The sequence below is a fragment of the Manihot esculenta genome, chromosome 2 (assembly GCF_001659605.2).
Source record: "Manihot esculenta cultivar AM560-2 chromosome 2, M.esculenta_v8, whole genome shotgun sequence".
In the NCBI taxonomy this organism is placed as follows: Eukaryota; Viridiplantae; Streptophyta; class Magnoliopsida; order Malpighiales; family Euphorbiaceae; genus Manihot; species Manihot esculenta.
Window position 1 is genome coordinate 20,334,205 of NC_035162.2, and position 26,051 is coordinate 20,360,255.

Here is a 26,051-nt window from a genome sequence, read left to right on the forward strand (position 1 = left end):
AGTGTCTCCTAAGTATCTTCAGATTGCCTCAACCATAGAAGAATTCGGGAATCTTTCTGTAAAGACGATTGAAGAAGTAGCCGGTTCTCTCAAAGCTCACAAGGAGAGGTTGCGGAGCTACGACTCCAGAATAGACGAACACGTGCTACTCACTAAAGGAGAGTGGAAAGCACGAGCTGAGTCCTCAAAAACTAATGAGAAGCGTCCCTAGGACATGAGTAGAGGTCGAGGACGCGGAAGTGGGCGTGGTAGAGGATGCAGCAGAGGTAGAGGAGGTGGTCGCGGCAGGGGTCGTGGCCCTCCTAGAATAGGTCGAGGTCAGGATGATGAAGGACAACACCGTCAGAAGTTTGACATTAAAAAGGTTAGGTGTTACAATTGCAATGAATATGGCCATTTTCAATCTGATTGCAAAGCTGAAAGAAAGGAAAAAAATGAGGCACATTTAGTGGAGCAATTCGAAGAGGAGTCGACATTGTTGATGCTAGAAACCAGTGAGCTGATTTACATTGGTGAAGAGAAAGGAAAAGTGCTAATGCTGAATGAAGAACAGATGCATGACTTTGAAGGTGTAGAAACAAAAGGCACCATATGGTACTATGATACGGGGGCAAGCAACCATATGACCGGCAATAAGTAGGCCTTAACCGAACTCAATGAAACAATCAAAGGGAATGTCAAGTTTGGTGATGGTTCCGTCGTCAAGGTAGAAGGCCGAGGCACTTAGTGTTTCAGTGCAAGAATGGAGATCATTTTAAACTAACAAATGTGTACTACATTCCTCGATTAAGATCCAATATTATAAGTCTTGGTCAACTCAACGAATCAGGAGCAAAAGTGGTGGTGAATGGAGGAATTCTCAGAGTCTATGATGCAAAGGATAGATTGATAGCCAAGGTGCAGAGATCTGAAAATCGTCTGTATACGATGAAGATGATACAAGCTAAATCGGAGTGCCACTTGACAAAGTTGTTAGAAAAGTCTTGCTTATGGCATGCACGCTTTGGGCACCTGAACTATCAAGCTTTACGCAAGCTTGCACAAGAAAGCTTGGTGAAAGGTTTACCGGAGATAGAAACAGTGAAGTACGTTTATGAATCTTGTGTGATCAACAAGCAGCATCGCACAAGTTTCCCGAAAGTAGGAGAGTATCAAGCAACTAAACCTCTGGAACTCATGCATGGTGATCTGTGTGGGCCGATATCACCTACCATATGCGGTGGAAACAGGTATTTTCTTTTACTTATGGATGACTACAGTCGTTATATGTGGATTGAAATGCTTAGAAGTAAAGATGAAGCTTTTAATGCTTTCAAGAAAGTGAAAGCTCAGATCAAAGTCCAGTCTGAATGTAATACCCGGCTAGACTCCGGTATCGGAATTCCTACCGTCCGGTGGAATTTCGGATGTCGGGAACTTCTAGAAGGGTAAAGACATGTTTTATGAAAATGTTTTCATGTTTTTAATGATTTTAAGTATTAAACTAAATGAGTTTTTGCATGAAAATAGCATTGGAGGAAAACCCAGGTTCGGCCGCCGAAAGTCAAGTTCGGCCGCCGAACATGCATGTGTTTTGGAGGCACGTTAGGCCCCCGAAAGCATGAGTTAGGGAAATTCAGGTTCGGCCGCCGAAAGTCAAGTTCGGCCGCCGAACATTGCATGGATGCGGAGGCTCATTCGGCCCCCGAACGTGGCCTGGCCAGCCACCTATAAAAGGGTCCCTTAGCCGAAAATGGGCGAGCTTTTTCTCCCCATTTCGGCCAAGGTGAGCATTCCGCCATCTTTCCCCGATCTTGAGCTTTTCCTTCTTTTTTTCCATGATCTTTACAAGTTTATAACTTTGGTTTTGAAGATCTTTGAGCTTAGAACGAGTTTTGGAGCTTGGAGACCAAAAGTTGGAACTTCTCCCATCTCCAAGTTTAGATCTCCTCAACCCTCAAATCTTCAAGAGGTAAGAGCCGATCTTAAGCTCAATGTATGATTTAACAAGTTTAATGAAGTTTTAAGGGGTAGAATGCATGTTAGGGTATATGTTGAACCTATGGGTTTTTGATGATTTTTGAACAATGTAGCTTGATTTTATGTGATTGAAGTGTTGTAGATGGGGTATATGCATGTTTGAGATCCCTAGGAACTTGTATGCATGCTTTGGTTGAAAAATATGCATGTTTGGAAGGTTTGGAGGTGAAATGTGCAAAAGGAGCCAAGTTTCTGCCCTTTGGCAGAAACCAGGTTCGGCAGCCGAAGGTACTTTCGGCCGCCGAACATGGCTGGGGAGGCAGGCCTTTCGGCTGCCGAAGTTGCCCCCGAAAAGAGACTTTCGTCTCTGTCTGGCACTTTCGGCCGCCGAAGGTGCCGCCGAACCTACCCGAGTTTCGTCTCTGTCCAGGACTTCGGCCGCCGAAGGTGCCGCCGAAAGTGCCCTGTTCAACCACTCCATGCATATTTTCATGTGATGTTTTCAGGATGTTTTAGGGGGTTTTTGGGGGATATATTAGAGTTATGTTTATGTGTGTTTGGTCCCTCATTGGAGTCCACCTGTGTAGGTTCGGACCCGAGGAACCAAGGACCCCAGCAGTGAGCCAGCTGCTACAGAGTTTGTCAGAGTCAGCCAGAGGTGAGTGGAACTAAGCTTAACTTTTTAAAATAAGAAATGAAATGCTTTTATCATGCTTCATGCATCATGATCATATTATAGGTTGTTTGCATTAGAATTCACGACTATGCCGCATTGTATTGTTGTGATAGATGATAGTGGATGGACATTAGGATGATTCATTAGCCTTCTATATACGAAGTCCTGTGGTGCCCATAATAGGGCCGGGCAATAACTCCGAGTACGAAGTCCTGTGGTGCCCATAATAGGGCCGGGCAATACGAAGTCCTGTGGTGCCCATAATAGGGCCGGGCATGGAGTTGAGGGATTTTTGAATCAGTCCATCCGTGGTGTGATTTGTTTGTGCAGTGACGCATTTCATAATGGCATGTTTTAAATATTCTTTTTATAGTTCTACTCACTGGGCATCTAGCTCACCCCTCTCCCCTAACCCCCAGGTTTGCAGGTACGGGATAGATAGAGAAGGCAAGAAGAGAAAAAGTAAAATGTATGTAATAGTTAGTTTGTGGACATGACAATGACAATTGTATTATGACGAAATGTATAAATATTCAGGATGTTATGTAATGAAGTCATTGAGGATAGAGTTGTGCTTGACCATGATGTATTGTTAATCCCTTTTGTATATACATGATCTTATGTTATGATGTTTATGTAAACTAACTCAACACAGGTTATTATGCCTTTAAGGCTTGATGAGATCCCACAGAGGGATTTTGTTATGTATATGTTCAGAGTATGCACAGGTTGAGTTAGTTGATGACAGTATGGATGTAGAAAAGTTTTAAATTTTTATGTTTGATGTTGATCATGTATGGGATTATACAGGTTTACAGGTTATATGTCAGGCTTGCTACGGGTCCCGGCGGCCTTAAGTCGACCCGGATCCTAGCGCCGGTAGCGGTCCGGATTTCCGGGGCGTTACAGAATGGTATCAGAGCCCTAGGTTCATATGGTCGGACCTAGAGTGTCGGGCTCATAGATGTTATAGAAGGTCAAGCACAATAGGAAGGTCATGTCCACTAGGATAGGATGTTGAGTCCTGTCTTGCATGATGATGTGAAATGCCATGACTTTATGCATGTGCATTAATGATATGATATGCTATGTGATGTTTGCGATGAGGGTTCATGTGTGCCCACATGAACCATATGATGCTAATGTTGCTTGTTATGAGCTGTTTTACAGAGAATAGGATGCGAGGAACTCGTCGATCTGCGCGATTGACTGGAGTGCCACCTGAGGATGAGGGCACGAGCGCCCGTCCTCCTACATTGCCTAGGGCAATGTCTAGCAGGTCCAGCAGGGACCGAGCAATGAGAGACCCTAGAAGGTCTTTGGATTTGGACAGAAGCAGATCTGTGAGGGGAACAGTACAAGGGAGAATGTCAGTGGATGTGGAGGACAGTATGGACGTAGAGCAGAGGAGGGATGGCAGTTTGGGGATGAGTATACCAGAGGAAGGCATGGGAGAGTCCCAAGGAGGCACTCAGGCCTCGAGTTTTGTTCAGCCACCTCATTACCCACCTTTCTCACAGAATCCCGGGTATTCGATGGGAGGTGCATCGGATTACCCTAGTTTCACCCCTTATCCCACACAGATGCCATACCCACCATACTATCCACCGTACTCTCAGTACCCCATGTATCCACCTCCACCCTATTATCCACATCCAGCAAACCCTACCTCAGAAAATGTTGCACCACCTCCACCACCTACAGAACCAGCAGCCCCAGTTACTCAACCTCCTAGACCTAGCTCAGTCGATGGGAGCAAGGTAAAGATGACAGATTACCTCAAGCTAGATGCTCCCAAATACAAGTCAGGGGATGACCCCTTTGAGTATCTGAGAGTAGTGAAGACAATAACTGATGAGCTAGGGGCAAGTGACAGCAGGGCCATTCAGATGGCAGGGTTCACCTTAAAGTGCAAGAAGGCACGGGAATGGTTCAAGTGTTATGTGGACCCGAGACTAGACGGTATGACATGGGAGGAATTTGCGAATGAGTTCGCGGGATGGGCTTTTCCAGACAGTTCTAGAGAACTGAAAATGATTGAGTTTGAACAACTGAGGCAGTTAGAGCACATGAGTGTAGAGGAGTTCACGGATAAATTCTTGGAGCTATTGCCTTTTTCAGGGCAAGCTCTAGATTCAGATACGAAGAAAGCCAAGAAATATGTTATGAAGCTGCATTCCAGGTACTCCTCGTTGGTTCAGTCAGCTGAGAGAGAAAGTTTCCACACTGTGGTGGATATGGCTCGAAGAATGGAGGCAAGTGCTATAGTTGAGGGGTCAGTGAAGCAGTCAATGACCCAGTCTTCAGGGGTTAAGACCCCAAGCAGAGGAGGACCAGGTTTCTCTTCTCAGAGCTCAGGTAAGAAGAGGTGGGATAACACCACCAAGAAGTCGAAGAAGAATAAGTTTTGGAACAAGTTGAAATCCGGTCTGGGATTTGGCGGTGGCTCGAGCTCAGGCTCAGATGGTACAGAATGCCAGAGATGTGGAAGACCACACAGGGGAGTGTGTCGAGCTGGGACTAATGCATGTTTCAGATGTGGACAGGAGGGACACATGGCTCGGGATTGTCCTAGAGCGCCTTTTATGGGCCAACCCCAGCAGACAGCTTCTGGTAGTGTGGCACAGCCAGCAGTTCCAGCCACAACTCAGGGCAGTGGCAGAGGTAGAGGGAGAGGGGCAGCCTCTTCTTCTGGTTCCCGAGGTGAAGGTCCATCAGCTCCAGCCAGGATCTTCACCATGACACAGCAGGAGGCTAACACATCCAACACCGTGGTGTCAGGTAATCTCGTCATTGGGTGTTCTGATGTGTATGCATTAATGGACCCGGGTGCATCTCATTCATTTATTGCTCCGAGAGCCGTTGAGAGGTTGGGTCTGATAGTCTCTGGGTTAGAGTGTCCCCTATGGGTCAGTGGACCCAAGTGTGACCCGTCAGTGGCAGTGTCAGTCTGCCAGTATAGTCCAGTTTTTATTGAGGGAAGATGCCTCTCCGCCGACCTTGTGGTTCTAGATTTGTCAGACTTTGACGTCATTCTAGGGATGGATTGGCTATCTACCCATGGTGCTACCTTGGACTGCAGGGACAAGGTAGTCAGGTTCAGAGATCAGAACGGGTCAGAGGTCGTCTTCAGAGGAGACAAAAGGGGCACACCTAGAGGTCTGATATCAGCTCTTCAGGCTCGTAGGTTGCTTAGGAAGGGATGTCAGGGGTACTTAGCTCATGTGAGAGAGCTAGACAGTCAGGTCAGGGAGCCGGCCTCGGTGCCAGTTGTCAGAGAGTTTCAGGATGTCTTTCCTGATGAGCTTCCAGGTTTACCACCTGCTAGGGAGATAGAGTTCGAGATAGAGTTGGTGCCTGGCACTAGACCGATCTCTATCCCTCCCTACAGGATGGCTCCAGCAGAGTTAAAGGAGTTAAAAGAGCAGTTGCAAGAGCTAGTAGAAAAGGGTTTCATCCGACAGAGTACCTCGCCTTGGGGTGCTCCGGTCTTGTTTGTGAGGAAGAAGGATGGATCCCTTAGACTTTGTATCGACTACAGACAGTTGAACAAAGTCACTACCAAGAATAGGTACCCATTGCCTAGGATCGATGATCTATTTGACCAGCTAGCCGGAGCGGGTTGTTTCTCCAAAATAGATCTAAGATCGGGGTACCATCAGCTAAGGATAAGGGATGAGGATGTGCCAAAGACGGCTTTCAGGACCAGATATGGGCATTTTGAGTTCCTTGTGATGCCATTCGGGTTAACTAACGCCCCTGCAGCATTCATGGATCTCATGAACAGAGTGTTTAGCCAGTACCTGGATCACTTTGTTATTGTCTTCATAGATGATATCTTAGTGTATTCCAGGAATGCAGAGGAGCATGCCCATCATCTGCGGTTGGTCTTGCAGACTTTGAGGGAACATGGCTTGTATGCCAAGTTCTCTAAATGTGAGTTCTGGCTGAGGAGCATTTCGTTCTTGGGGCATGTAGTGTCAGAGAATGGTATTGAGGTAGATCCCAAGAAGACAGAGACTGTGGCTAACTGGCCTAGACCCACTTCAGTGACAGAGATCAGGAGTTTCTTGGGTTTGGCAGGTTACTACAGGAGGTTCGTTCAGGACTTCTCGAAGATAGCAGCTCCTCTTACCAGACTAACCAGGAAGAATCAGAAGTTTCTGTGGACCGACCAGTGCGAAGAGAGTTTTGAAGAGCTTAAGAAGAGGTTGACTTCAGCACCAGTTTTAGCTCTGCCATCTAGTGGAGAGGACTTTACAGTCTTTTGTGATGCGTCCCGTGTGGGACTGGGTTGTGTACTGATGCAGAATGAGAAGGTGATCGCTTATGCTTCTAGACAGCTGAAGAAGCATGAGTTGAATTACCCCACACATGACCTTGAGATGGCAGCAGTAATCTTTGCACTCAAGATGTGGAGGCACTACCTCTATGGGGTGAAATGTGAGATCTTTACAGATCATAAGAGCCTGCAGTACATCTTGAGTCAGAGGGATCTGAATCTGAGGCAGAGGAGGTGGGTAGAGTTGCTGAGTGACTATGATTGCAAGATTCAGTACCATCCGGGTAAGGCGAATGTCGTGGCAGACGCCCTAAGCCGGAAGTCACTAGGCAGTTTATCCCACATATCGGCAGAGAGGAGGCCAGTGGTGAAGGAGCTTTACAAGCTCATTGAAGAAGGTCTACAGATGGAGTTGTCTGGTACAGGTGCCTTGGTGGCCCAGATGAAAGTGACACCCGTGTTTCTGGAGCAGGTGGCTCAGAAACAGCATGAGGACCCAGAGTTAGTGAAGATTGCCAGGACTGTTCAGTCAGGCAATAACAGTGAGTTCAGATTCGACAGTAAGGGGATCCTTCGCTATGGGAGCAGACTATGTGTACCAGATGACATTGGGCTAAAAGGAGACATTATGAGAGAGGCTCATAATGCAAGATACAGCATTCACCCCGGAGCCACCAAGATGTATCAAGATCTGAAGAAAGTTTATTGGTGGCCAGCGATGAAGAAGGAAGTGGCACAGTTCGTGTCAGCCTGCGAAGTGTGTCAGAGGGTGAAGCTGGAACATCAGAAGCCGGCTGGAATGCTTAACCCGCTACCTATTCCAGAATGGAAATGGGAAAATATAGCTATGGACTTTGTAGTGGGGTTACCGGCGGCGTCCAACAGAGTGGACTCCATATGGGTGATTGTGGACAGACTCACCAAATCTGCTCACTTCATTCCTGTCAGGAGTGGCTACTCTGTGGACAAGTTGGCGCAGGTATATGTGGATGAAATAGTTAGACTGCATGGGGTTCCTGTTTCGATAGTGTCAGATAGAGGGCCCCAGTTCACCTCCAGATTTTGGCGGAGTCTGCAGAATGCTATGGGTACTAGGTTGGATTTCAGTACTGCCTTCCACCCCCAGACTGATGGACAGTCAGAAAGGACCATCCAGACTATCGAGGATATGCTCAGAATGTGTGTGCTAGACTTTGGCGGTTCTTGGAGGCAGCATCTACCTTTGGTGGAGTTTGCCTACAACAACAGCCATCATGCTAGTATCGGGATGGCTCCATATGAAGCTTTGTATGGAAGGAAGTGCAGATCACCTGTTTGCTGGGAGGAAGTTGGAGAAAAGGCCTTGGCAGGGCCTGAGTTAGTAGAGATCACCAGCAGGGTGGTACCCATAATCAGAGAAAGAATCAAGACTGCTGCAAGCAGACAGAAGAGCTATGCAGACGTCCGCAGAAGACAGTTAGAGTTTCAGGAGGGGGATCTGGTATTGCTCAAGGTGTCTCCAATGAAGGGAGTGGTTCGCTTCGGGAAGAAAGGTAAACTAGCCCCACGATATATCGGACCCTTTGAAATCTTGCAAAAGATTGGGAATGTGTCGTACAAGCTGGATTTACCTGCTTCGATGGAAAGAATCCATCCGGTTTTCCATGTTTCAATGTTGAGGAAGTTCGTGTCAGATCCGAGCAAGGTTCTTAGTGAGCCTGATGTGGAGGTCCAAGAGGATCTCACCTATGTTGAACAGCCAGTACGGATCATAGACACCCAGATCAGAAAGTTAAGAAACAAGGAAATCCCGATGGTGAAAGTCCTGTGGAACCACCACAACTTGGAAGAATGCACTTGGGAGACACGGGAGTCCATGCTCCAACAGTATCCCCATCTCTTTTAGAGGTTAGTATCTAAGTGTTTAGTATGTATGTTATGTTTTATGCTATGCATGTACTAGTTGAGGAACATTCGGGGACGAATGTTCTTAAGGGGGGGAGAATGTAATACCCGGCTAGACTCCGGTATCGGAATTCCTACCGTCCGGTGGAATTTCGGATGTCGGGAACTTCTAGAAGGGTAAAGACATGTTTTATGAAAATGTTTTCATGTTTTTAATGATTTTAAGTATTAAACTAAATGAGTTTTTGCATGAAAATAGCATTGGAGGAAAACCCAGGTTCGGCCGCCGAAAGTCAAGTTCGGCCGCCGAACATGCATGTGTTTTGGAGGCACGTTAGGCCCCCGAAAGCATGAGTTAGGGAAATTCAGGTTCGGCCGCCGAAAGTCAAGTTCGGCCGCCGAACATTGCATGGATGCGGAGGCTCATTCGGCCCCCGAACGTGGCCTGGCCAGCCACCTATAAAAGGGTCCCTTAGCCGAAAATGGGCGAGCTTTTTCTCCCCATTTCGGCCAAGGTGAGCATTCCGCCATCTTTCCCCGATCTTGAGCTTTTCCTTCTTTTTTTCCATGATCTTTACAAGTTTATAACTTTGGTTTTGAAGATCTTTGAGCTTAGAACGAGTTTTGGAGCTTGGAGACCAAAAGTTGGAACTTCTCCCATCTCCAAGTTTAGATCTCCTCAACCCTCAAATCTTCAAGAGGTAAGAGCCGATCTTAAGCTCAATGTATGATTTAACAAGTTTCATGAAGTTTTAAGGGGTAGAATGCATGTTAGGGTATATGTTGAACCTATGGGTTTTTGATGATTTTTGAACAATGTAGCTTGATTTTATGTGATTGAAGTGTTGTAGATGGGGTATATGCATGTTTGAGATCCCTAGGAACTTGTATGCATGCTTTGGTTGAAAAATATGCATGTTTGGAAGGTTTGGAGGCGAAATGTGCAAAAGGAGCCAAGTTTCTGCCCTTTGGCAGAAACCAGGTTCGGCAGCCGAAGGTACTTTCGGCCGCCGAACATGGCTGGGGAGGCAGGCCTTTCGGCTGTCGAAGTTGCCCCCGAAAAGAGACTTTCGTCTCTGTCTGGCACTTTCGGCCGCCGAAGGTGCCGCCGAACCTACCCGAGTTTCGTCTCTGTCCAGGACTTCGGCCGCCGAAGGTGCCGCCGAAAGTGCCCTGTTCAACCACTCCATGCATATTTTCATGTGATGTTTTCAGGATGTTTTAGGGGGTTTTTGGGGGATATATTAGAGTTATGTTTATGTGTGTTTGGTCCCTCATTGGAGTCCACCTGTGTAGGTTCGGACCCGAGGAACCAAGGACCCCAGCAGTGAGCCAGCTGCTACAGAGTTTGTCAGAGTCAGCCAGAGGTGAGTGGAACTAAGCTTAACTTTTTAAAATAAGAAATGAAATGCTTTTATCATGCTTCATGCATCATGATCATATTATAGGTTGTTTGCATTAGAATTCACGACTATGCCGCATTGTATTGTTGTGATAGATGATAGTGGATGGACATTAGGATGATTCATTAGCCTTCTATATACGAAGTCCTGTGGTGCCCATAATAGGGCCGGGCAATACGAAGACCTGTGGTGCCCATAATAGGGCCGGGCAATAACTCCGAGTACGAAGTCCTGTGGTGCCCATAATAGGGCCGGGCAATACGAAGTCCTGTGGTGCCCATAATAGGGCCGGGCATGGAGTTGAGGGATTTTTGAATCAGTCCATCCGTGGTGTGATTTGTTTGTGCAGTGACGCATTTCATAATGGCATGTTTTAAATATTCTTTTTATAGTTCTACTCACTGGGCATCTAGCTCACCCCTCTCCCCTAACCCCCAGGTTTGCAGGTACGGGATAGATAGAGAAGGCAAGAAGAGAAAAAGTAAAATGTATGTAATAGTTAGTTTGTGGACATGACAATGACAATTGTATTATGACGAAATGTATAAATATTCAGGATGTTATGTAATGAAGTCATTGAGGATAGAGTTGTGCTTGACCATGATGTATTGTTAATCCCTTTTGTATATACATGATCTTATGTTATGATGTTTATGTAAACTAACTCAACACAGGTTATTATGCCTTTAAGGCTTGATGAGATCCCACAGAGGGATTTTGTTATGTATATGTTCAGAGTATGCACAGGTTGAGTTAGTTGATGACAGTATGGATGTAGAAAAGTTTTAAATTTTTATGTTTGATGTTGATCATGTATGGGATTATACAGGTTTACAGGTTATATGTCAGGCTTGCTACGGGTCCCGGCGGCCTTAAGTCGACCCGGATCCTAGCGCCGGTAGCAGTCCGGATTTCCGGGGCGTTACACTGAATGTAAGCTTAAAATGTTTAGAACAGACAGAGGAGGTGAGTTTGCATCGAATGAGTTCGAAGAGTACTGCAAGTTACATGGCATTAAACGCCAGCTCACTGCACCTTACTCCCCACAGCAAAACAGTGTAGTAGAGCGGAGAAACCAAACCGTAGTAGAGATGATGAGGTGTCTATTAAATAGCTCCGGGGTGCCAGCTACATACTGGGGAGAAGCTGCACGTACTGCAGTATACATATTGAACAGATCACCCACAAAAAGTGTCCAAGGCATGACTCCGTATCAAGTGTGGCATGGAAGACTCCCAAGTGTTCATCATATGCATGTTTTTGGTTGCATTGCATATGCCAAGAACACAGCTCCTCACTTGAGAAAATTAGATGACAGGAGCATGAAGCTGGTCTTATTGGGATATGAGCCAGGGTCCAAAGCATATCGATTATTGAATCCAAATTCTAACTGAATTGTGGTAAGTCGGGATGTTGTGTTTCAGGAAGAAGAGAAGTGGAAATGGCGAGGCCAGACGACATCAAACTCCTCAACAGAAGGACCATTTGTCATCACATACAAGGAAGCACAAATACAAGAAGACAAAAACTTTCGAAGTTAGGAACTGACGCCGGTTTCCTTATCACCTATAGCCGGGTTAAGTCCAGAACATTCAGAGACAGGAGAAAGCAGCTCGGAGGGACCAAGGAGGTTCAGGACTCTTCAAGAAATTTATGACAACACAGTGGAGGTCGACCAAGACTACGGTCTTTACCTCATGTCAATTGAAGAACCAGCATCTTATCATGAAGCTGCCTGCAGTGAACATTGGCGACAAGCAATGATAGAAGAAATGGAGGTTATCCGGAGAAACGGAACATGGGAACTAGCAGAACTCCCAAAGGACCAGAGAGCTATTGGTCTGAAATGGATTTTCAAAATAAAGAAGAATCCGGAAGGGGAGATCATTAAGTATAAAGCAAGACTAGTTGCAAAGGGGTATGTGCAGAAACAAGGCATAGACTTTGAAGAAGTCTTTGCTCCCGTAGCCAGACTGGAGACTGTGAGAGTCTTACTTACTGTAGCCGCTTAAGAAGGCTAGATAGTGCATCATATGGATGTCAAATCCACATTCTTGAATGGTGAGATAGAAGAAGAGGTTTACGTGACACAACCAGACGGATTCGTTGAATAAGGGAAAGAGAAAAAGGTTCTGAAGCTACGGAAGGCCCTGTATGGTCTTAAACAGGCGCCTCATGTATGGAATATAAAGCTAGACAAATGTCTCCGTGAACTAGGGCTTCAAAGATGTGTGATCGAACATGCAGTCTACAAGAAACACAAAGGAGATGAAGTGCAGATTGTGGGAGTGTACGTAGATGATCTGATAATCATGGGTTCAAAGCTGAGAGCAGTGGACGATTTCAAAGCCAATATGAGAGAGAACTTCGAGATGAGTGATCTGGGAAAGCTAAGCTATTATTTGGGAATAGAAGTCAAGCAGAGGCCGTATAGTATCACCCTTAACCAGGCAGGGTATGCAGAGAAGATACTCGAGAAGCTTGGCATGGCTGAGTGTAAGCCGTGTCGGGTTCCAATGGATACACGAGTAAAATTGAGCAAATTAGACGGAAGTCCTCCAGTAGATGCAACACTTTACAGAAGTGCAATCAGAAGTTTAAGGTACTTGGTGAACACCCGTCCCAATCTCGCATACTCAGTTGGGATGGTAAGTCGCTTCATGGAAGCCCCAACAACGAAACATCTAGCAGCTGTAAAACAGATATTACGCTATGTAAAAGGCACTTTGCATCATGGCTGCAATTACAATAAAGTTGAAGAGGAGGAGTTCAAGCTGGTAGGCTATAGTGATAGTGACTTAGCCGGAGACGTAGATGATCGGAAAAATACGACAGGGGTAATCTATTTTCTTGGCCAAAGCCCAGTCACCTAGATGTCACAGAAGCAGAAAGTCGTAGCCTTATCTTCATGTGAAGCCGAGTATATTGCTGCAACAACAGGGACTTGTCAAGGCACTTGGATTAGTAGAGTGTTACATGAGCTGATCGGTTGGAAGACAAACAAGTTCGTGTTAAGAGTGGACAACAAATCTGCAATCGCGCTCACAAAGAATCCCGTTTATCATAACAGAAGTAAGCATATAGACATTAAGTTTCATTTTATTCGGGAATGTGTTCAAAGAGGAGAAGTCGAAGTCGAATATGTCAAGACTGAAGAACAACTGGCTAACATTTTGACAAAGCCATTGTCTCGGGACAAGATCGACGAGCTGAGCATGATGATCGGGATCGGAGATGTGAAGAACAAGCTTACGGGGGAGAAATGATGAAAGTAAGCTTGTTCGCACCATTTTCTGTTAAGCACTGACTCACGTGTTCTGTTTTCTGTTTTATTGATAAAGCACGTATCCACGTATTTCTGCATGTTTTTCAATTTGTTAAGAGTCTATTGCCCACGTGTTCTGTAATTCGAATCTTACGGGATGTGGCTTCAAGATCGGAGTAAGTTTCATTTTCAGTTTGTAATGGTTGATTTGATTCAATATAAACAAGAATAAAAAGTTGAAACAATGTGATCAGCTAATTGTAAAAGGAGGTTACACTTTGCACAGAAAAATTTTGCACATGCTCGTAAGTTTGTTTTGAGAGAATTGTTGGAGCTCGGCAGTCCGGCTATTGTGTTTGCACAAGAGAAGAAGAGTGCTCACACTCGTTAAAGCTTATCTGCTGCAGAATTACAGCAGGTCAGAGAGCTCGGCAAGGTCTGCTGCAGAACTACAGCAGGTCGAAACTCGGCAAGGTCTGCTGCAGAATTACAGCAGGTTGGAACTCGTCTGATTTGTTCCAGAGTCACAGGAGGTCGGAGCTCGGCTCCTGTGTTCACTTGCTTTCGGGAGAGCAAACTAAGAGGTTACAGGAGATCAACCTCTCAGCCTACAAACTTTGTCGAGAAGAAAAAGGAACTGCATTGAGTTATCACAAAATGATCAAGGTAGGTGGATTGATGATCAAAATGACTTTAGCAGCCATGCTTGTAACTTTTTTCGTTTGGTTTTCTAGGCTGGAGATTCTGAGCCCCCTTTATGGAATCACAGGTAAGTTCCTACTCTCTCTCAAGTTTCTGTGATATATCTTGTCTCCTTGGCAACCACTAATGAGGTCAAGAAAGCCCTCTTTAAAATGAAGCCCTCCAAAGCTCCTGGCATTGATGGCTTTCACGCAGGATTCTTCCAGAATCATTGGTCCCTCATTAGTGAGGACATTTGTGCTGAGGTAAATCAAGTTCTACAAGGGGTGCTCTTAATGATAATATAAATAATACTCTTATCTCTCATATCCCCAAAGTCCCAATTCCTATTTCTATCAAATATTTCAAACCTCCTTTGCTCCCTTTTATGATTGGCCCCAACTAGACTATTTTTGTTCCTGAAAGAAGAATTACAGATAATATCATTATTGCGTAGGAGATCATTCACTCTATGCCCCAAAAATAAGAGCTAAAGGTTCCTTGGATTTGAAAAAAGCCTATGATTGAATTAGTTAGGCCTTCCTCTAGGAGATGCTTTTTGAAGTAGGTATCCTTTCAAATTTCATGTGTATAATAATGAACTATATTACTTCAATTTCTATGCAGGTTATATGGAATGGAGCTTTGACCGAAGAATTTTATCCAATCATAGGTTTAAGACAAGGAGACCTGCTATAACTTTACTTATTCGTCCTTTGTATAGAAAGACTGGCTCATGGCATTTCTGATGCGGTGAATAAAGGAGACTAGGGAACCATCATTCTTGGTAAAGGTGGCCCTCCAATTTCTCACTTATTTTTTACTTATGACCTTATTCTTTTTGCAAAGGCCTCAACTGCACAAGTAGAAACTATTCTTAAAGTTTTAAAGGATTTTTGCACTAGTTCTGGCCAGAAGGTGAATTTGAAAAAAAAAAAACTCACGTCTATTTTTCTAAAAATATTTCCCTACAGGACAAGAGAGCCCTTAGCAACAAATTGGGTGTCTCTAAGACTGAGAATCTGGGAAAGTACCTTGGGGTTCCCCTGCTGCATTTTCGTGTCTCCAGATAGACTTACCAATACATCATCAATAATATTAAGAACAAATTTGCCAAATGAGATAATAGAAAGCTCTCGCTTGCAAGTTGTATTACTCTTGTTCAATGGATTATCTCAACTATTCCATCTTATGCCATGCAAACTTATATTCTGGCTAGCCTTATCTATGAAGAAGTGGATAAGTTGTGTAAAAAATTCATATGAGATAGTTTGGATGGTTCCAAGAAAGTCCCCCTGATTCCTTGGGAGCAAGTCATTGAGCCCAAAGAATGTGGTGGCCTTGCTATTAGATGTGCAAGAGTGACTAATCAAGCATACATGATGAAACTTGCTTGGGCTGTCATAAATAAAAGTGCCATATGGGTTAGGATCCTTCACTCTAAATACAAGTTCAAATGTGAATACCCAACTGCTCCAACCTTTATAGAGGCATATATTTTTTATACTATGTAGTAGTCAAATGTTCTACATTTGACTTGAGAGATTAACTTTAATTATATATATATTTATACCATATATAAAAAAATAGAAGAGGAATACTCAGATTGCCAATTATGCTACTAGATTATTTACCATTGAATTTAAATTTAAAAATAGATAATGATTTTATTATTTAAAATAATTTAAATTTAATAAATTACTCCTCTATTTTATAATTTTTTATCTATTTTTTAATTTTTAATTTTTAATTTTATCTTAAAATTATTAGTTACTTTTCCATGTATATATATATAAATTAATTATTATAATCCTATTTAATTTTATTTTATATAAAAGAATCTTTCAATAATTATCAAAATATTTTTTATTATTTAATAAAATTTAATATTTTAAAATGAATATAATTGAAAAGTTAATAAAAAAATATCAATCCTAATATGTATCGAAAAATAAAGTGAACAAAAATTATAAAATAAAAAGAATATTAACTATTTAAAAATTTTTATTTTTTAATTTAATTAATTTTATTTAGTATTAATATTTAAATATATTTTAATAATTCTTGTCTTAAAATTTTAACCTTGATATATTTTTGAGCATTCAAAACTTTGACACTTTTAATAAATCTAAAAATATATTAAATGATAAAATCATTATCCATTATTATATATAGGTTGTCATATAGAGAGAGAAAATTATTAAAAATTAATAATTTCGATAATATTTAAATTTTAATAAATTAAAAAATAAATTTTTGATATACGATTATTAAAATAATAAATTCAAATATTAATTCAATGTATTAAAATATTAAAATAATTATCACAATACTAAGTTTAAATTTAAAAAAATAAAAATTATAAGATATACAAAATAATCATAAACATATTAATAATTTTAAAACTAATAGTAAAGTGATTATCATAATTTTAAAAATTATTATTTTAAATGTTAGTAATTTTAAGATTATCCAAATACTTAAAAAAATTTAAAAATTTTAAATATATTATCTTATAAAAATGTCTCATTTAATAAATTAATTATAGAATAATAAATTAATTATATAATTTTTTAAAATTATCCAAAATAATTATATATTTTAAACTCATTTATATAGCATTTTTTTTGGATGGCTAACGAAAATGTCTTCATCTGCTTAATATTAAATTTATTTTTCTAAAAAATTATAGGATAATAAATTAATTATCCTCTATTTCAATAATATTAATAAATTTACTAACAAAAATAGAAATAATGCTAAAACTAAAGTATTATTAATTGCACATTAAAAATATATATTATCTCATCTTTGTTATGGTATATTATTTATATAAAATAAAAATTTTAATTAATAATTTTTAATTAAAATTTAAATTATCAAACAGAAAAATTTGAAAGAAAAATAAAGAAAAGCAAATATATATCTTCATGAATTACCTAGAAAAAAAAACTCATGCAAAGACATCCAAATTCATCCTATAATACAAAAAAAATATCAATTGAGTGAGACTATATCAATGGAAGTAAACAAAAATGATAAATTATTTGGAGAGAGAAAGTAATTTTACCAGCAAATGTACTGAAATGACAATGAGAATCTCAATTTTCTCACTTTGTTACTGGAATAACCAAGAGCTGGAACACAAATAATTAAGCCAAAAAAACAAAATAAAAAACGAGTTAAAATTTAAAAAAAATAAAAAATAAAAAAATAAAAGGAGGGCAAGTAAATAAAAAATAATTAAAAATTAACTTATAACTAATAAAATTAAAAATAATAATAATAATGAACCTAGATCTGAAGAATAAACCAAGATCTGCAACATGTAGAGTCCTTTGGAGCGTTGATTTTGATGAGAATGATCAGCAGGCATGGGATGAGTAGCTAGCTAGCAAGCAGGAACTCTTCCATCTCTTTACACACAGCAACAGCAACGGCAACGGCAACGGCAACAGCAACGGCAACGGCAACGGCAAAAGGTTCAGCCAGTGCAGAAAGCTCAACCACAGACAGGTATCCAATGATAAAAAAATAGCTATTAGCTTAGAAGATCGATGCATATCAGAGAATATAAAAGCAAGGGAAGGGAAGGGAACAAATAATACTGGTCATGATGTACATTCCACGTCATTGCGGTTGCTTGATACACGTTTTTCCAAGTCAAGTCAACCTTGGGTCTTGACTATTCTAAAATTATTAGTGTTTTGCTAATAAACTCCTAATAATTAGAAGTTAAATAGATAGAGTTAGTTTTGAATTAGTCTATAATAAATACCACGAATTGTAAGTGGTTGTTACTAATAATCTTATTATGTAAAGGCTATAAAAGTTTGATATTGTTTAATAAATAAAAGATTTTTTTTCAGATCTCTATGTATGATTAAGAGTCTTTCAAATATGGTATCAGAGTCACAGAGAGGTCTGTAGTGCTCAAACACTGCGAGTGTAAGTGAGTGTGTGACAACGACTAAAACTTTTACACAACTATGCATCCCCAAGTTTAACAGGATTATGGTCATTGGAGTTTAATCATGGAAAATCTCCTTAGATCAAATGAGTACTAGAGTGTCGTCCAAAAAGATTACACAAAACCAGCTGATGAAGAAGTACTAACACCAGTTCAGAAGAAGACCTAAAAGAAACGAGGTTAAAGGATTTGGAGGCCAAGAATTATCTCTTCAGTTCCATTGACAAGACCATTCTTAAAACAATTTTTCATATAGGTTAATGGTAGATAAATAGTTCATTATATTCTCTCAAAATTTTTAATTAAAATAATAATATTATAAAATTTTAAGAATTTTAGTCTATTTAAACTTATTGACCGAAATCATTAAATATTTTTTTTAGATAACCATCTCAATAATTTATTAATTTCATAAATCAGTATCAAATGTGATATATTATTCATTCAAAATTTCTTAATTACCATTATGTGACTAAACTTTAATTATAATTTTATTTACTTTTTCTTAAAAAATACAATAAATATATTAATGAAATATATTTAAAAATATTTTCATATTAAAATTTAACATTTCTGTTTTAAAAAATAATTAAATAATAATTTACTTTATGAATGAATCTAAAATATTTTTAGTATAGAAAGCAAGTTTGAGACATCAAATGGGGTCCATATTTATTTAAAATTTCCAAATTACCATTCAGTGCCCACCCAATTACATATAAGAAAATTCAGACCATCATCCAAATCTTAATCTAAACGAGGTTAATTATGTTCCATAAGATATGGAATAACTATAAAATATATGAGTACAAAAAAAATATTAATTATTAGTGAGATTGAAGCATTTTATAAATTTCTCATCTCACAATTATTTTCTTTTTTTTTTCTTGTTAATTACTAGTTGTAAAACTCATAAACTTATTATTTTTTAATTTATTAGGACTTCTAAAATTAGAATATATAAAATTGAAAAACAAAAGTAAAACCTAATGAATTTTTATTTTCAAAATTTATCTATGCTTAATTTTATTTTTAAAATTTACAATAAAATAAAATTAATTTTTTAAAAATTAAATTTATTAATGGAAATTTAATATCTCTTTACAAATTCTTTACAATAATTCTTTTTAAAAAAAGGAAGGAATCAATAAAAAAAAATATAAAACTATATTTTTTAAGAGAAAAAATAGTTTATCTAATGAAGGACTTTTAAGAGGAAAAAATATTTAAAAATTAAATTAATATAATTTCATATGAAAAGTCATAAAGAAAAACATAAGAAGTTAAGAACGTAAAAGAAAATGGACTTGGTCCACTTGGAAAACGAAAATAGAAGAGACAGAGATGGAAAGGAGTGCAATTTGGTGTGATATATGGACCACAGTCACTTCTATTTTGGAATTCCGGATTTGAAATGATTTACACTTTCCGGATTTGAAATGATTTACACTTTGTAAAATGACTTGATTTATCGACTACTTTTTATTTATTTTTTCTATTTCATTTTTTTATTTTGATATTGTGCAAATTATCATTAGTTTTCAAGATTGAGTTTAGTAAGTTTTCGACTTCACATACAGTTTGCCGAATTATTTTATGATTGGTGATTTTTTACATTTTATTGTTTTAGTAGATTTATAGTTTTTTTTTAACCCCTATTTTTAATTTTTCTTGCCGATTGTGGACTGCTTTTATTTTGCATGTTCTAGTCTTCTCTAATGAGGGATTTGCTCGATAAATTTAATTTACGTGATGATTTTTATATGACTTCAAAAAGGATTTGATTTTAGTAATATTGGACTTTTGAGACCACGCTATCATGTTCAACGATCGGTATATCATTATTTAGCTGAGCTCTGAATACCTCCCCTGTATAGTAGTGCTTAAATGATCAATGCTCTTATTTTGTTTCTGTTTATAAAACTTTAAAAATAATTAAATAACAATTTATTTTATGAATAAATTTAAAATATTATTTTAGGATCATGTTGTTGCCAATATTTTTAATGATGTGTCATATTCCTCTTAAATTTTCTATAAAGACAACTATATATCAAAAAAATTTTGAGAATTTTATTCTATTCAAACTTATTAACCGGGATATTTAAGTCTTGCATAATAATTTCAATGAATCATTATTGTTTATCAACTATAATCAATGATAGATGAGTGACTTATTGTATTTTTTCAAAATTTTCAATTAAATTGATAATATTATTAAAATTTCAAGAATTTTATTCTATCTAAACGTATTGATTGGATCATCAAAATTTTCTTTTCAGATAACCATCCCAATAATTTATTAATTTCTTAAATCAATATTATATACCAAATTTTAATTGGTACCACTGTTTATTTGGCATTGATATTTACTTTTCTTTTTAAAAAAAATGCAACAGTATATTAATGAAATATATTTAAAAATATTTTCATATTAAAATTTAATATTTCCATTTAAAAAATAATTTACTTTTTAGTAATATCATCAAAATTTCAAAAAGTAAAATCCTAATTATCATTCAATGGCCAAACTTCATAATCACTTTAATTTTAGTGGCCCACCCAATTCTCTATGAGAAAATTCAGACTATGAGAAAATTCATACTATACATGGAATAACTATAAAATATATGAGTATAACAAAATATCTTAGATGGGTTACCAAATTACCTAAAAAAATACAAAAAGTTGAGAATGCTAAAAAAATCAAAATTATAATGGACTTAGATTAAGTCTTTACAATTTCTTTTCAATCCATCTTTCACCATTATTTTCATCCGTCTCTTCATATCTTTATCTCTCTAAATATTATAATTATAAATTATTTCATATATTATTATTAATACTTATTTCAGTAATTTAGATTTTATTTGTTTATAAAAAATAACTTATATTTAAAAAATATTAATCAAAAAATATTTTATAACAAAATAATTTTATTTTTTATTAATAAATTTTAATTTAAAATATAAAATATATTAATAATTTTATATATTGATATTTTAATTAAATTGATAATATTATTAAATTTTAAAAAATTTTATTATATCCAAATATAATGACTGAGATTATCAATATCATATTTTCGTGTATTGTTGAGCGAGAGCTTAGTTACGTGTGACCAGTGGTTGTGTTGCAAATGACATGCTCCCATTCACAACAATCGCTGATTGGATCATCAATCCATGAAGGAAGAAGATGGTCTGCGTCGAACCCATTTGATCTAACAAATGCCTTCGAAATCTAAGAGAGCCAATCTATCTTCTTCAAAGCAACCTTTGTTTCCATGAAATCTAAGAGAGCCAATATTATATTTTTTCTTTTAACAAAAAGGCAACTTTTAAAATTTAGATCAATAAATAAATTAATAAGACATTTAATTTTTTGATGTGTAATTAATAAAACTATTAAACTTTAAAAAAATATCAAATAAATTTTAAAAAATAAATCAAATAAACCTTTAAAGCAAAACATTCTCTCCTTTCTATAATTTTTATTCACTTTTTCACATTTATTAAAAAATATAATTTTTTATTATCTTTTCAATTATACACTCTAAAATACATTAAATTTTATTAAATTTTATTTCACACATATTAAAAACTTATGTTTTGAAAATGCGATCCTACCATTCATCACTCTTTTTTTTTAGATAACTTTTTTATATAACTTTTACTTTTTAGAATTTCCAGTTGAAAGCCTATCAAATTCTAAAGATTACATTGCCAATTTCAATATTTTTAATAAAAATTTGAGAGGAAGTGTTTAGAACGGCCATCTTAGATATTTTCATTCTTAAATTTGAGTTAAAAATTATTAATTGATTTCCATCTCGAACTTAATTGAGCTAATGGTCTAATTTCAAATATAACCGTACTTGGACGGAAATATTTTCAATCCTAAATTTGAGTTAAAAATTATTAATCGATTTTCATCTGGAGCTTAATTGAGTTAACGATCTAATTTCAAACATAACCGTATCTTGAATGGAATTTGAAAACGAAAATAGAAGAAAACGAAATGAAAAGGAGTACAATTTGGTATAGTATGTGAGACCACAATCACTTTCACTTTGAAATTCCGGGTTTGGAATCATTTAGACTTTGTCATCAAATGACTTAATTCATTGATTTCTTTTTATTTATTTTTTATTTTGATATTGTGCAAATTATCGTTAGTCATTAGGCTTGTGTTTAATAGGGTTAAATCATTTACTTTTTTTAATTTATTTTTTTATTTTGATATTATGCAAATTATTATTAGTCGTTAGGCTTAAATTTTGATAGAGTTTTCGACTTTGCCTACGGTTTACCAAGTTATTTTGTGGTTGGTGACTTTTTGTATTTTGTGGTTTTATTAGATTTATAGTTATTTTTTTAATCTCTACCTTTAATTTTCCTTGCCGATTGTAGGCGGCTTCTCCGGCGAGAGATTTGCTCGATGAACTTTGTTTGCTTGAGGGTTTCTATATGATTTTGAAAAGGGTTTGATTTCAATAACAGTAGACTCTCGAAACCGCATTGTTACGTTCGGTGATCCCCGCTCCTGCATGTCATTGTTTAGTTGAGCTCTGAATGTCTCCCCTTTATAGTAGTGCTTGGATGATTAACGCTCTTGCATTAATTAAGATTACTATTTGCTTTGCATTGATATTTTACTTTTTCTTTTTTAAAAAATAAAATTTCTGTTTATAAAAATTTAAAGATAATTAAAAATAATTTATTTTATGAATAAATTTACAATATTACTCTGAAAATCATATTATTACCAATATTTAATTTATTATTAACTGTATTTAAAATTTTATTGATTAAATTTTAAATTTTTATAAAATAATAAAATAATAATAAATTTATAATAATTCATAGCATAGCAAAATTTAAAATACGGTTAGTATTATGTGATCAATTTTTACTTTTTTAATAAATTATTAATATTATAATTAATTATTTATAAAAAATAATATAATTAATTTATATTTAATTAATATGATTTTTATAAGTTTTAATGTTGAATAAATTAAAATTTTAATGCAGATTAATCACAATTAATATAAAATATAATTATATATTCAGCTATTTTAATTTATAACAAACTCTTTGTTTCATAATTTAGTGGATTACAATATTTTATTATGAATTTTCTATTTTAATGATGTGTAATATTTCTCTCAAATATTCCAGTTTGAAAAATAATTTTATTGTATTTAAATTTATTGATTGAGATATTTAAATCTTTCTGTACATACAATAATTTCAATGACTCATTATTATATTTTCTCAAATTTTTTAATTAAATTGATAATATAATCAAATTTTCAAAAATTTTATCCTATCTTATCTAAACGTATTGGCTGAGATTTTTTTTTTCAAAAAAGAAAAAAAAAATTCTTAATTACAGTCAAACTTCATTAATTTAAGTGGTCCACCCAATTTTATATGAGAAAATTCAGACAATCTTATATGCAAGTCTTAATCTAAAATGAGATTAATTATGTTTCATAATGTATGGAATAATTATAAAATATATTTTTATTTATTAGTACTTTTAAAATTAGAATATATAAAATAAAAGTAAAATTTTTGTTTTATTTTTAAAATTTACAATAAATAAAATTAACTTTTTTAAAACATTAAATTCATCCATTTAAAAAAAATATTAAATTTATTAATGGAAACATAATATCTCTCGGCAGAATCTTTGCAATAATATTTAAAAAAAAAAAATTTGAATTAATATCCAATGAAGGGACTTTTTCCCCAAATGACAGGACGTGAAAAATCCATTTAAGGGATCTTTGATTTAACGTGTCCAAGTCACAATCTACAATCTAATTTTCAATGCCATAATAGAGGCATGAAAGAATTATTATTCAATTTTTATTTTTTAAAATAATATATTTTTATTTTGATTTAACGTGTCCAACCAAGTCACAATCTACAATCTAATTTTCAATGCAATAATAGAGGCTTGAAAGAATTATTATTCAATTTTTATAATATAAAAAAATTTATTAATTAATTTTTTTTAAAAAAATATATTAAAATATTTTAAATATTTAAAAAAATTATTAATTAATTTTTTTTATTAATTTTAACCGTTAAATATTTTATTAAATTATTCTTATAATTTTAAAAAATTTATTTATTAATCCTTTAAATTTTTAAAAAACATATTAATTAGTTTCTTTATATTAGAAATACTTTAAATTTTTTATAATATTTAATGATTAAAATCAATAGAAAAATGAATCAGTAGACTTTTTAAAACATCAAAAATTTTTATTTGTATTTTTTAAAATTGAGAGATAAATTAATAAATTTTCTCTTATTATTAAAATTAAATAACAATTTTTTCTTCATAAATAAAGTAACCGATTCTATTAAAAATTTATATTTTTATTTATTATTATTATTATTATTATTTATATATAATTAAAGTGGTGAAGTGATAAATGCAGCTACCGACTATATGAGAAGTGATAAATTTCTATTATTGGAAGTAAAATGTGTTAAATTATAGATAGCTTATTAAATTAAATTAATATAATTTCGAATGAAAGATATTAAAAAAAAATAAGAAGTTGAGAATGCTAAAAAAAAATCATAGTAGTGGACTTAAAATTTTATTAAGTTTTTATAAATTTATTTTTTGATATTTTTAAAATTATTGTCCGGAGAATGACTATTAACAAATATTATTATTAATACTTATTATTAATATTTATTCAGTGATTTAGATTTTATTTGTTTATGAAAAATAATTTATATTTAAAAAATATTAATTAAAAAAAATATTTTATAATAAAATAATTTATTTTCTATTAATAAATTTTGATTTAAAAATTAAAATATATTAATAATTTTATATATTGATATTTTAATAAAATTTTTAAAATACAGAAAATAATATATTTTTATTTTGATTAAAAAATATTTTTTGTTAAATATTTTTTATTGACTTAAATGTTAAAAATGTAAGTTTTTTTTTTTCTGAAAAAAGATTCTGGAAAACTAAGATCGCTTGCATAAAAAGTAAATATAATTTTTTATGATTGACATAATAAAAAAATACAATAAAAATAATGACAGTGAGACTTGGATTTTTTATTTTTATTTTTATTTTTTAGTCTTTACAACGAAGAATTAAGTTGAGCTTTCTTTGAATATCATGTTTTTAAAATTCCGGTCCTAGAAAAGAACTTTCATGCGTGGGATGAGTGTGTTTTCATCAATTCATTTTAATTATTTTTTATAATATGTAATTTAATTAATAATGGAATTAATTTAATTTCTTTAATTAACATAGATACCTAAACTAAATATTATTTATATTTTTATCAATAATATTAAAGTATAATATTATTTTTTAATAATATATAATTATATTTTCATTTATATTATATTTTTTTTGAAAGCAAAATTATTGATTGTATTTATAAAATTTTATCAAACAAAGACGGATATCATCCCAAATAGGGAGACGATCATACCTAATAGATTCTATAGCCAAAGTATGAGTATTTAGAGTGGCATGACGACGAACTCATTTAACAGAAATATTAGTTCTAGAATCTAACAAAGATTTACAATCATTCAAAATCAAATCCAATTCAGAAATATCTAAATGTGTAAACTGAAGAATTTGAACTATATGCAAACAGTCTGTAAGAATGCAGCCATTAAAAGGCAAAATTTTCGTCGCAAAGAGCAAACAGTGACGGAGAGCTAAAACTTCAATAATTACCAGCGTACCATTACCTTCCGAGAAATTAAAAACACCACATTTAAATATACTCTCAGAGTTTTCCACAACAAAATTGTAAGCAATAAAATCTTGAACTTGAAACAAAACCCCATCAACTTGACAAAACCAACTGAAATTGTCCAAACTTAAAGATGACGCATGAATTTGGAGAGGAATGGCTTCAG

The 26,051-nt window shown here is 35.4% G+C and overlaps 1 protein-coding gene across 8 annotated transcripts in view; it reads right to left on the minus strand.

Annotated features, from left to right (window-relative positions):
- Positions 1-17,693, minus strand: part of LOC110607855 (disease resistance protein At4g27190-like) — a 35,391-nt gene extending 17,698 nt beyond the window's left edge. For 3 of the 8 annotated variants that reach the window (XM_043951240.1, XM_043951224.1, XM_043951229.1), the window contains exons 1-2: positions 17,445-17,693; positions 17,221-17,287 (exon numbers count right to left, since the gene is read on the minus strand). The gene's annotated coding sequence lies outside the window, so the exon portion shown is untranslated. Of the gene's footprint in view, positions 1-17,089; positions 17,129-17,220; positions 17,288-17,444 lie in introns of all 8 variants that reach the window. The other 5 variants (XM_043951226.1, XM_043951238.1, XM_043951250.1 and 2 more) reach the window with 3 other exon arrangements.
- Positions 17,694-26,051: the final 8,358 nt, after the last annotated feature.